This window comes from Triticum aestivum, chromosome 2D (genome assembly GCF_018294505.1).
Source record: "Triticum aestivum cultivar Chinese Spring chromosome 2D, IWGSC CS RefSeq v2.1, whole genome shotgun sequence".
Classification (NCBI taxonomy): domain Eukaryota; kingdom Viridiplantae; phylum Streptophyta; class Magnoliopsida; order Poales; family Poaceae; genus Triticum; species Triticum aestivum.
This window is the reverse complement of record NC_057799.1, coordinates 656,518,778-656,528,947: the sequence shown is the minus strand read 5'-3', so window position 1 is coordinate 656,528,947 and position 10,170 is coordinate 656,518,778.

Here is a 10,170-nt window from a genome sequence, read left to right as displayed (position 1 = left end):
GAACTGCCCGCACTTGGTTGAAAGGGCTACCACCGAATTCCATTGGGTCTTGGGCTGAGCTGAAAGCCCGGTTCATCCAAAACTTCAAAGATACCTGTAGGCAGTCTATGTCAATTGTGGATTTGACTAACTGTAAGCAGCAGGAGGGTGAATCCACGACCCATTGGGTTCGCCGGGTTAAGGAGATCATACATTCATCAGATAAGATGGATGCCGGCTCTGCAGTCTTAATGTTGGAACAGAATTGTCGCTTCGTGCCCCTGAAAATGAAACTCGGGCGGCTTAAGCGCGACTGCAGTGATATGGGTACACTAATGGCGGCTCTTGTCAAGTACGCCGATTCCGATGGTACCAAGGATCCCCCTTCAGATGATGAAAGGACAGGGAAGGGAAAGAAGAACGGCAATGGCAAGGTTCCTCAGTTTAACCCGGGGAACCAAGGAGGAGGCAAGCGCAAGGCCGATGGCAGCCTAGAGTTTGTAGCCAACACCAACTCCCAAGGTAATAACCAGCGACGCAAGGGGAGGCCCCCTCCCCGAGGCGGCGGGTCAGGTCCGACGCTGGAGCAGCTGTTGAATGAACCTTGTCCAAGGCATGGCTCTAGAGAGAAGCCAGCGACTCATCTGTGGAAGGATTGCACAATCATGAAGGCCTTTAAGAATTACAATGGCCCGGGCGGCGGCTCAGGCGCTGGCGGCTTTCATGGCCCGGGCGGCGGCTCAAATTCCGGTCCTCAGAACGGTCAAGGGGGCTTTAATCAACAGTCTGGCCAGGGTCATCAACAGCAGCAGGGGGGTTATCAGACCAATCCAAAGTAGCTTAGCGGTGGACAGTATCATGTGTTTACCACTAGTCTGTGCAAGCGAGATCAGAAGCTTCACAAGAGGGCTGTGAATGCTGTTGAGCCGGCGGTCCCACGCTACTTGCGGTGGTCTGAGCAGCCTATAGTGTGGAGTAGGGAGGATCACCCTCCCCGGGTGGATAACCCAGGCCACTTGGCCTTAGTGGTGGCCCCTCAAGTGGGAGGATATAAGTTCACAAAGGTGCTCATGGATGGAGGCAGCAGCATTAACATCCTCTATTATGAGACTTTTCGCCGTATGGGGTTGGTTGATAAGAACCTCAGCCAGTCAAACACTATCTTCCATGGTGTGGTACCTGGTAAGTCGGCTTATCCAGTCGGCAAGATCGAATTGGAAGTGGCTTTTGGTGATGAGAACAACTACAGGGTGGAGAAATTAACCTTTGAGGTGGTCAAGATAAGAAGTCCATATCATGCTATATTTGGGCGGCCGGCTTACGCCAAGTTCATGGCACGACCGTGTTATGTGTACTTACAGCTCAAGATGCCGGGTCACAATGGGACTATTACGGTTCACGGCAGCCGGAAAGTAGCTCTGGAGTGTGAGGAAGGCGATGCTGCTTATGCAGAGTCTGTTTGTGCTACAGAGGAGTTGAAGTTTTATAAAGACAATGTTGACCCAATAGATATGACCTCTCTGAAAAAGCCGACTACGGAGACTGAGCCGGCGATGAAATTTAAGTCGGCTGATGAAACTAAGCTTGTTGATTTTGTTCCAGGAGATTCATCTCAGCAGTTTAGCATCAGTGCCAATCTGGATCCAAAATAGGAAAGCGCGCTCATCGAGTTCATCCGTGAGAATAGGGACATCTTCGCATGGAAACCTTCTGACATGCCAGGTGTACCTAGAGAACTCGCTGAGCATACTCTCAATGTTGATCCGAAATTTAAGCCGGTCAGACAGTTCCTTCGGCGGTTTAATGAAGAGAGGCGGAAAGCCATTGGAGAAGAAGTGGCCCGGCTCTTGGCGGCCGGGTTTATCGTTGAAGTCTTTCACCCAGAGTGGTTAGCTAACCCGGTGCTCGTACTCAAGAAGAACGGCACCTGGCGGATGTGTGTGGACTACACGGACTTGAACAAGGCGTGTCCGGCTGATCCTTTTGCCCTCCCCCGTATTGATCAAATCATTGATGCTACGGCACGTTGTGCACGCTTAAGTTTCTTGGATGCTTATTCTGGTTATCATCAGATTAAGATGGCAGTTAAGGACCAGGAGAAGACGGCGTTCATCACTCCCTTTGGAGCCTTCTGCTATGTATCTATGCCCTTTGGACTCAAGTGTGCACAGGCAACTTACCAGCGTTGTGTGCAGAACTGTCTTCATAAACAAATTGGGCGCAATGTTCACGCTTATGTGGACGATATTGTGGTTAAGTCCATAAAAGAGGAAACACTGATAGATGATTTAAGGGAAACCTTTGATAATCTCCGGGTTTACAAGATGATGCTTAACCCGGCCAAGTGTGTCTTTGGTGTTCCTGCAGGCAAACTCTTGGGCTTCTTGGTTTCTGACAGAGGCATTGAGGCTAACCCGGAGAAGATCAAGGCTATCACCTCTCTGGCTAAGCCAGCGTGTATAAATGACGTTCAGTGTCTGGCGGGTCGCATCGCTGCTTTAAGCCGGTTTATAAGCCGTTTGGGTGAGAAGGCCATGCCCTTATATCAGTTGATGAAGAAAACTGATAACTTTGTCTGGAATGATGCAGCTAATACCGCCTTTGAGTATTTGAAGAAGCAGCTGGCAGAGCCTCCAGTCCTTGCTGCTCCGGTTGATAAGGAGCCCTTATTATTGTATGTGGCGGCAAACGCACGAGCCGTCAGTGTGGCTATTGTGGTGGAGCGCAAGGAGGAGGGTAAGGAGCATCCGGTTCAGCGGCCGGTTTATTATGTCAGCGAAGTGCTCATTGAGTCCAAGCAGCGGTACCCACATTGGCAGAAGTTGGTATATGGTGTGTTCATGGCAAGCCGGAAACTTAAGCATTATTTTCAGGGTCATCCCATCACTGTGGTCAGTTCTGCCCCCCTTGGTGATATCATTCAAAACAGGGAGGCCACAGGGAGAATTGCTAAGTGGGCTATAGAACTTGGACCTCATGGTCTCAAATATGTGCCACACACTGCTGTTAAATCTCAGGCCTTGGTGGATTTCATCAATGATTGGACAGAGTCACAAGTGCCTGAGCAAAAACCGGATAACACATATTGGACTATTCACTTCGATGGGTCCAGGCAGTTGGAGGGCTTGGGGGCTGGCGTTGTATTGGCTTCCCCTAAAGGTGACAAGTTCCATTATGTGCTACAATTGATGTTTCCTTGCACTAACAATGCGGCTGAATACGAGGCCTTGCTCCACGGTCTTCGGATGGCTAAAGAGATGAGCTTGAGCCGGGTAAGGTGCTTCGGTGACTCAGACTTGGTGGCTCAACAAGTATCAGGCAAGTGGGACTCTAAGGATCCTCTCATGGCGGCTTATCGCCGTGAGGTTGATGCCATTGCTGGGCACTTTCAGGGCTACCAAGTAGAGCACATTGATCGCAGGAGGAACGAGGCGGCTGATGCTCTAAGCCGGCTAGGCTCTCAGCGAAAGCCGGTGCCGCCTAACACTTTCCTGGACGTCCTGTATAACCCTTCGGTCAAGCTGCCTACAGAGGAAGACTTGGCTGTCCCTGACCCGGAGGCACGACTGGTGGCGGCTCTTCATGTCATACCAGACTGGACAATGCCATATCTGGCTTATATGACCCGGGGCGAGTTGCCTGAGGATGAAACTTTGGCCAGGCAAATAACCCGGCGGGCTAAGTCAATGATCGTTATCGATGGCGAGTTGCATCATCGCAGTGTTACAGGGGCATTTCAGCGTTGTGTCTCCCCTGCGGAAGGTCAAGAGATCTTGCGTGAGATCCATGAAGGGGATTGTGGCCATCATGCCGGCTCAAAGTCCCTTGTGGCCAAGGCTTTCCGTCATGGTTTTTATTGGTTGACGGCTCATGCTGATGCACAGGACTTGGTCAGTAAATGTGATGGTTGCCAGAGGTTTTCACGACGAGCTCACGTGCCGGCTCAGGAGTTGAGGATGATCCCAATCACTTGGCCCTTTGCGGTTTGGGGGCTTGATATGGTTGGACCTTTTAAAAGGTCCAAAGATAAGAAGACCCACCTCTTGGTGGCAGTTGACAAATTCACAAAGTGGGTGGAAGCTGAGCCAGTTAGCAAGTGTGATGCAGCCACGGCGGTTCAATTTATAAAAAAGGTGATCTTTCGCTTTGGTTTTCCACACAGCATTATAACTGACAATGGCACCAATCTCTCCAAAGGCGCCATGGAAGAGTTTTGTCAACGAGAGCATATCCGGCTTGATGTTTCCTCAGTGGCTCATCCTCAATCCAATGGTCAAGCTGAGAGGGCTAATCAGGAGATTCTGAAGGGCATCAAGCCCCGGCTTTTGGTCCCTTTGCAACGGACGCCGGGTTGTTGGGTGGAGGAATTTCCCTCCGTCTTATGGAGCATCAACACTACTCCTAACAGATCTACAGGTTTCACGCCTTTCTTCATGGTTTATGGAGCAGAAGCAGTCCTCCCCAGTGACATCCGTCACGACTCACCTCGCGTGGCGGCTTATGCTGAGACGGACAATGAACAGGCGCGCCAAGATGCTCTTGACTTGTTGGACGAACAACGTGATGTGGCCGCAGCCCATTCAGCGATTTATCAACAAGACCTGCGCCGTTATCATAGCCGCCGGGTCAAATCCCGGGTCTTCCAGGAAGGCGACCTTGTGCTCCGGCTCATCCAGGATCAAACAGATGCACACAAGTTATCCCCACCTTGGGAAGGGCCCTTTGTGGTCAGCAAGAACTTGCACAACGGGTCATATTATCTCATTGACATTCGGGAGCACAAAGATTCACGTAAGTCGGAGGAGGAGACCCGTCGGCCGTGGAACATAGCTCAGCTTCGGCCTTACTACACTTGAGCCACCGGCTCTCGTGGTGTACATATTTCTCTCAGCCATGTATATATCATGATAAGCAATAAAGAAGGACCTTTGTCCTTTTTTATCCTCCAAATATGCACGTGTTGTTTTTATTACAAGATTACATGATGACTTAAAGGAGGATCCGGCTTATGATCGTATTCGAATCTAGCCATAAATAGCAAGGTCACTTGGGGGCTTCCTGTTCAAACATGGGTCGTATTCGAACCAAAGAGAACATAACTGTCGGTACCCATTTGATTGGCAAAGTGCCGAGCTCATTGGGAGGTTGCCTTTGGTCATATTTGAATCATAGTTTAACCCCTCTGAGAACCGACGTGGATCGTATTCGAATCAGCGTCGTTAAACAATTCTTAAAGTCACTTGGGGGCTTCCTGTTCAAACATGGGTCGTATTCGAACCAAAGAGAACATAGCTGTCGGTACCCTCTTGATTGGCATCGCCACACCTACTGGGGGCTATGTGATCGTATCCGAATCTTAGCTTAACCCCTTTGGGCCGGGTCTCTGGTCGTATTCGAACCGGAAGCCCCTAAGTTCCTCTGCTTTATCACAAGTTTACTCTGATTATGTCAAGGTATGTATGGCCGGGTCTCACTTTACCGGCTTAACTTTGGTTTACAGTGTTTGTTGAACGCCATGGGTGTCATTACGACAGGTAAATCGGAGTTAAGATACCAACCTTGTTACCCGGGTTATCTAAACCGGAAGTATGCTTACAGGCTGCTAAGTGTGTTATTACGGCTGTGTTAAGGATATCATGGAGGACCAGTCTTTTTTGATTCATATTCCGGGTTATCTAAAATTTATGATTCTCAGGACGGTAAGACGCCCCGAGACTTATGATTTGCCTTTCTATATTTGAGGTTAGGAAAAACAAAGGATTGATTATGACCCGGAGAAGTATTGAAGAGACAACTTCAAAAGACTTTCGCATTCAATATGTGCACGATGGCACGACAGAGATGAACTGTTGCACCTACTCTATTACAAAATTCATCAAGTCTAAAAAGGGTGGAACATTGTTTGCTAAACCGCCAGCCGAGTTATGATGCCCGCTGAGTTGAAGTCTCCGGCTCATTCCTATCCTCTCCTCCGGCTGATCCCAAGACCTGGAAGGTTGTTGACTTCCAGTCGATGCCGCTGAGAGCTTCGAATTGGGCTTCCTCGTCAATTAACCCAGCCGGGTCAATCTCCGGGGCGAAGGTGTGCTGACGAGCCGGCGGGATCAAGTTGAGAGCTTCATAGCGAGGGGTTGGAATCCTCTGATTCTCCGCATCATAACCTGGCTGGTACTTGGTCAGATCGGTGTCGTTCCCGATAAGGGTGGCCATCGGGCGTACGGCCTTCACGCAAGCTGCGAAGTCCTTCTGATCGAAAGCTGAGCCGTCTTCCTTCAGGCTTGGATAGCCAAGGGCGATGTCCGCCGGGTCTAACTCCGGCAGGAATGCCTTGGCCCGGCTCAGCGCAGCGATCGCTCCGGCTCTCGCAGAGGCCCGCCGTAGCTCTTGGATCCGCTGAGGTAGAAAGGCGAGCCGGCGCAGGACTTCGGCCAGGTGAGTCGGCACCTCGTTGGATAGGGCCACCACAGCTAAGGCACGCTGTGACCCGGTGTAGAGCTGCTCCACCAGGGTATACACGGCCTTTAGCTTGGTGACCATGCTCTGGTTGAGGTTGGCACTTCTGGGACCTGTTTAACAGCATCAGATAAGCCGGCGGCAAAGGATGAGTCATGAGGTATAAACATTCTAAGCTTGATGAAAGCCGGTGAGGCGACTTACCGAAGATGGCGGCCACCATTTGGGAAACCTGGCGCTTTAGGCCGGAGAGCTCGGCGGTCTTCTCAGAGAGAGCCTTCTCCGCCTGTTCCGCCCGGGTCACCAGTGCGGCCTTCTCTTCGGCCCAGGCTTTTCGCTCAGCATCAAACTCGGTCTTCAACTTTTCTTGAGTGGCGATGCTGGATACAAACTTGGCGTTTGCCTTCCGGGTCTCCATCTCCTGCATCTTCAGCCGGGTCTTGAGATCCGCAAGGTCCGCCTCTAGCTTCTTGCCAACAGCCTACATATATTTCCGGGTTATTAACAGTTATTATATAAGTCCCAAGCGTTTTCCAAGCAAAGACACTTGGCACTTGGGGGCTAATGCATATTGAACGTATCTATCTACATATTGCCGGCTCAATTGAGTAAGCCGGAACCTAAGTCTACAACATATTCAATCATAAGTCGTCGACTTGGGGGCTAGCATGGCAAAGGTAACTATGCAGTAAGTAAGAAGACAGCAGAAGGATACCTCAGATTTTTGTTGGATCTGGTTTACCATGGCGACCTCCGCGTCCCGGCTCTTGTGCACCTGGCTGATGTAGCCAGAGACGAGCTCTCCAATGCTCAAGTTGGTGTAGTCGGAGAGGTCCAGGTTCACCCGGTGGGGCTGCAGCAACTCCCCCTTGGCGGAGCACTTGGCCAGCACGGTAGGTCTCCCCGGCTCAACAAACTCCGTCCGGGTGATTACCATGTCCGGGTCGTCTGCTGGTGGAGCTGAGCCGGAGGCCTCCGGGTTAACTGAAGTTTCTGTAGTGGCCTTGGTAGTTGGGGCAGTGGCCTCAGGTGCCGTGTCCTTTGGAGTGGTGGCCTCGGGGGCGGAGGCAGCTGGCGGTTCTTGAGTCGTCACCTCCGGTTCAGGTAAATCCGGCACTCCGGCTGACCTGGTCTTCTTCGCTCTCTTGGTGAGCTTTGCCTGGGCGCTGAAAGGACAGAAACATTCAGCACAAAGAAAGTAAATACAGACAAATATAATGTGAGATGGTTGTCATTACCCGGGCGCGGTCTTGAAAGTCGGAAGACTCGACTGCATAGAGTCGCCCGAAGAAGGGGAGGTCTCCTGATAATTGGAGTCAGAAGAATTGAGTGGCTGACGGATAACACCCGCCAACGGATGAAAAGGGTACAAGTGGGAAAAAACCTCAGTTCAGCGCTTCCTTGTTGCGTCGGGTAACCCGGCGGAGAGGTCGGTGTCCTTGTTGGTCCGGGTGTGACGCCGGCTTTCATGAACCTGTCGCTTCAAAATAAATTGAGGGTCTTGGTAAGCTAAAGGATGTGAAAAGCTTACTTTCCGGGTTACCCTTCGGACTTTCGGCTGTGGCAAGGGCTCCGAGTCGGAGGAAAGTGACATTACCTCTTCAACCACCAGGTTACTAGCGCCGGTGTCATCCTGTCAATGACCAAGTGTTGATAAGGCGGACAGCAACAAACAGCAAATACAGCAAAAACTTAAAGGTTTAGGGGTTACCTCTGACTCGGAGCTGTCTCTTAATTGCATCAGCTCCGAAGCAGTAGGCCTGCTTCCTTTTTTACGAGGGGCAGCTTTCTTGGCGGCTTTCTTCGCCTTCCTGGCCTTCTTGGCCGCCTCATGGTCATATTTGACCCGCCAGAACTTATCATCAGCCTGAAAATACAATGATGAATGCTCAAAACGGTTCAGATGCAGGTTATATGCAGAAGAAGATAAAAAATTAAAGTCGGCGGCTTACCGCTGGGGCTGGGTTGGTCTTGCAGAAGGGGGCTAACCCGGTCCTTCCGCAGTCTGCCAGGCTCTCGTTTAAAAGAGCCTTGGTCATCTCCTCTGCAACGTCTTCTGGAAGATCATTGCGGCTGTGTCTCTGAGGGTCATCCTTTCGTCCGGTCTACTCACACATTAAGCCGGGGCGGCAGCTTAATGGGATCACCCGCCATGAGATCCAGACCCGGACCAGGTCGATTCCGTTCAGACCATTGCCCAGGAGAGCCTTGATCTTGTTGATAGTTGGGAGCAGAGGCTGGCGCTCCGCTTGAGTCAGCTTGTCCGACAGTGGGTGAGTCGGCTCTAGACGTGTTGGGCGAAAGCCGGGCAGCGGGCTTTCATCAGCCGGGGATGTATCTTGGCAGTAGAACCAAGTCATGTTCCAGTCCTTTGGGTGGCTCGATGGCTCTGCGTAAGGGAAAAGGTAGTCCCTACACCGTTGGATGGAGATACCACCTAACTCCAGACTTGGCCCATTGGCGCACTCATTCTGGCGGTTTAAGTAAAAAAGCTCTCTGAAGAGCAGCAGACTAGGCTCTTCTCCAAGGTAAACCTCGCAGAAGACTTGGAAATTGCAGATGTTGGATACTGAGTTGGGTCCTATATCTTGAGGCCGCAAGTCGAAGAAGTTGAGCACGTCCCTAAAAAACTTTGAGCCGGGCGGTGCGAAGCCCCGGCTCATGTGATCCGCAAAAATCACTACCTCCCCATCCTTTGGCTGTGGCCTTTCTTCTGACGGGTCAGGGGCACGGTAGGACATGATGTCTTTCTTGGGCAGATATCCTGACTTAACAAAATCAGCTAGGGTCTCGTTGGTCACGTTGGACCTCATGCAGTTGCAGGTAATGGGAGCTTTGGGAGGCATGGTGAAAGTCGGCAGTCTATGACAGAAAGGAAAAAATGTCCGGGTTAATTATAAGCCGGAGATCTACAGTTCAAAACTAAGGTGGCGGCTTATGAAGGGGACTAATGGTATATACTCAAGTACATTGGGTTATTTAAGCCGCAGGGACATTCAAAATAAATTGATTATCTACGGCCTTATCACAGTTAAGCCGGAGGATTCTACGAAGCATGGTTTCCTTTAAGCCGGAAGATTCTATGTCACGTGGTTTCTTTAAACCGGAATTGTAAGCCGCCAAGATTCAATGGTTGCAGTTTTTACTAAGTGTGGTAAAACAGGTTTCACACATGGCAGTAACTTTTTGGATCAAAATGGTCGGGCAAAAGAAAAAATTTCTAGCCCTAGAAACAGAAGTGAGGGAGTTCTTGGGCTCGAACAAAGTTCTTATGCAGTACAAGGAAGGCTACTTGCGTGTGAAATGGATCTTAAACAACTACCGCACTAGTTCTATGCAGGTCTAAGATCAAGCAGGGGCAGTAACTATGAGAACTACCGAAGCTTGCGGGCAATGGTGACGAACACGAAGAACGTGGATGAACCCTACTGCAGATCTGCTCTACGGGGTAACGAGGACTTATCGGAGCTGAAAAGGTGCGGGGGTCGCAAATGCACCCTGGGGTTCGTCAATCATAGAAATCACTCCGGGACCCCAAAACAGTGAGTAATAGTCCACGAAACGGGTCAAAATCGGTCAAAACTGCGGGTGTTGATGACCGACACGTAAATGCACCCCGGGGTTTGTCAATCGTGGAAATCACTCCGGGAACCCAAAACAGTGAGTAATAGTCCACGAAACGGGCCAGAATCAGCCAAAACTGCAATTGTTGATGACCAACACGTAAACGCACCCTGG